Source organism: Grammomys surdaster, unplaced genomic scaffold (genome assembly GCF_004785775.1).
Source record: "Grammomys surdaster isolate TR1022 unplaced genomic scaffold, NIH_TR_1.0 204, whole genome shotgun sequence".
Taxonomy (NCBI): domain Eukaryota; kingdom Metazoa; phylum Chordata; class Mammalia; order Rodentia; family Muridae; genus Grammomys; species Grammomys surdaster.
This window is the reverse complement of record NW_021604649.1, coordinates 1,272,843-1,276,069: the sequence shown is the minus strand read 5'-3', so window position 1 is coordinate 1,276,069 and position 3,227 is coordinate 1,272,843.

The window sequence follows — 3,227 nt, the reverse complement described above, 5'->3', positions numbered from 1 at the left end:
CGCACCCTGTCTATCTTTTGCTCGAGCGCCTGCGCACCATGGCTCCTCCCTTTACCCCTCGCCCGTCTTAGCTCGCCTGCGGCCATTCCATCCCGGAGGCTAGAGACTGTGGGGTTTCAGAGCTAAGGGTCTTTTCAGAAATCAGGTAGCTCTGAGGGTAGGAGGACCGCTCAGTTTTATTGGCTGACATTTTGTCAAGCCGAGTGCTGTTTGTTAAGTGTGTTCGCTCATTTAATCCCTATGTAGCAGTGACTATTAGTCTTGTTTTTACAGATGAGGAAAATGAGTCTCTGGAGAGATTAAGTGACTTGCACAAGGTCACACAGCTAGGTAATGGCAGTGTTCAAAGTCTTTGCACTTTAAACGTCTCCACAGCTTAAAGACAGTTCAAGGTCTAGAGGATTCCTTTTGGAAAACCTGCATTTTAAGCACATCCAAACTCTAACCATCTCTCTCTTTCTTTTTTTTTTTTTTGTCTTCTTCTTGGTCAAATTATTGCCGACTATATATTTTCCCTTCTGCTTATTCCTTGGCCCTCTTTTTAAAATACATGTATTTATTGTGTGATAGCCCCCTTTCTTTTAACAATACATTTATTTAGCATAGAGAGAGGAAGGGAGGGAAGAGGGGGGCAATACAGTACAGGTGTGGGGATGAGAGGACAACTTGCCAGAGTAGGTTCTCTCTTCTCACTGTGTGGGTCCTGCCATCTCTTAACGGACTACCTTCTTTCATAATACTAAAACTAGGCCCATCAATCTCAGCGATGATTGTGATGCTACAAAATCCAAGGGGTAAAATATAAGTTGAGGTTAAGAACACCATTTTATATCCCTCTGTTGCTTGAATTTGGAAACATTTGAACGGATACCATGTATGTATGTATGTATGTATGTATGTATGTATGTTTGAGATAGGATTTCATATAGGCCAAGGCTGGCCACGACCTTCACAGGCAGCTGAGGATGACCTTATCCTCAGCTTATCCTTTTTCCTCCACTGCCCAGATGCTGGAATGTTATCTGCATCATGTTTGCTCTGGCATATTAAAAAAAAAAAACTGAGTTTGTCTCTGTAGCCCTGGATATCCTGGAATTTGCTCTGTAGACCAGGCTGGACTCATAGAGATTTGCCTGCCTCTGTCTCCCAAGTGCTGGGACTAAAGGCATGCGCCACCACTGTCCAGCTAGCTCTGGCTTTTATACTTTTCTTTACATTTAATTATTTACTGTGTGTATGTGTGGCTGCACAAGTAGAAGTCAGAAGATAGCTTTTGGGAGCCAGTTCATTCCATCATGTTAGTCCTGTAGAGCCAATCAGGTCTTCAGGCTTGACAGTCACTCTTACCTTCTGAGCTATCTCCCTACCCCCTATATTTCTTTTCTTTTTTTGAGACAGGGTTTTTCTGTGTAGCCCTGGATATCCTGGAGTTTACTCTGTATAGACCAGGCTGGCCTTGGGCTTATAGAGATCTGCCTGCTTTTGCCTCCAGAGTGCTAGGATTAAAGGCATGTGCCACCATGCCTGGCTCCTATATTTATTTTAAAAACACAAGTATATAATAGATACTTCCCAGTTGTTTGAGTTTTGATTCTGGGTTGTTTGAATCTCATTTCTAATATTTACTCCTGTTTGATCTTGGACATGTAAAATGCTTTAAAATATTATGTGTATGATTATACTTATTAAAAAAAGATAATTTCTACGTGATGAGATAATTTCCACATGATGGTGGCACATGCCTTTGATCCCAGCACTTGGGAGGTAGAGACAGGTGGATCTCTGTGAGTTTGAGGCCAGCCTTGTCTACAGTGTGAGTTCCAGGACAGCCAGGGCTACACAGAGAAACCCTGTCTTGAAAAAAAAAAGAAAGAAAAAAAAATAAAAAAAAAAAAAAAAAGAAAAAAAAAGAAAAAAAAAGAAAAAGAAAAGATAACCAACTATAGTGCACTTAGCACAGGGTTCATTTTACTATTTTGGAAGCCACTGGCTTCTCACCATTTCTTCCTTTACCTTCCCTGGCTAAGGTAACCATCATTTCTGCTAATTTTAGCATCTCCTGTCTCTTCCCATCCATTCTGTTTTCAGCATCTCACCAGAGCCTCTATTTAAAATGCACAGTTAACTGTGTCACTACCTTACTCAATGCCTTCCTATGGTTCCCCGTACTTATAGAGCCTGGCATTCAGGACGGCATGGTAGGGCCCCCAAACTTAGTTTTCACTTGTCTCTATGCTTCTCCCCTAGCTTGCTCTTTCACCAGACACTAGCCCAGCTACTCCAAGCCTTTGTTTCAAGGCCCCGTGTAACTGAGTGTTTCGTGTTTCAGTCTTTCATCGTGGCTTCCCTCAAATTTCCTGGCTTAGTTGACTCAAAAGATATAAATAAGAACTGCCCGATTCAAGAGCGAGGAGGGATCTACTTCATACGCTCCCCAGTGGTGGTCCCATTTGACATCGTTTGCTGTGATACCTTCAATTCCTGTAGAATGGAACAGGCTCCCACTTTGGATAAATGTTGTCATATCTCCAAGTCACCTTAGTTTGCTCCGAGGGAAACCAGCAAGATACCTGGCCCACACTAAGTGTCTGATACACTTTCCTTGAATGAATGAGACCCCAAAGGGAGAGCAAGAAGCAAAAAGGAGAGCTCAGGTATCTTTGTGGTCTTTGTGGGAAGAGAATGACTCTCAGGTGTTTCAGGAGGACAGAGTGGGGGTGAGGGACTCAGGACAGGTTCCATGGAGCTAGAAGTACCACTGTTTGCTGTCATCTAAAAGTTCTACCAATGGATTTAGACTTTTCTTGTCTTTCTCAGGCAGAGGTGGGAAATGGGAGACACCTATGATACTAATTTAACATCCCTGAAGTTCTTGACGCTGTGCAGGCGCAGCGTCTGCTTAAGCCTCCAGGTCAGCTCCAACCTCTAGGCACTTGCCCTGTCAAGACTGTTTTATAGCCTGTCCTTCTTTATACTGACCCAACTGACTCCTTGTGACGTCTCTTCCTTCCCTTACTATCCAGACAGTATCTCTTCTCTTTCCTTCCTCTCATCTGCCCAGTGCCCTCCTTCTCCCCCCACCTCCACTCTGTCTCCAGCTTTTTTTGGCTGCTGTCTCTTTCTCCTCCACCTCCTCCCTCCTTCCTTGACGCTGAATAATCAGGCCTAGCTGTCCTGGTTTCTGGAAATACTCATGTGTGGGCAGTACTTCAGGGATGCAATAAGGG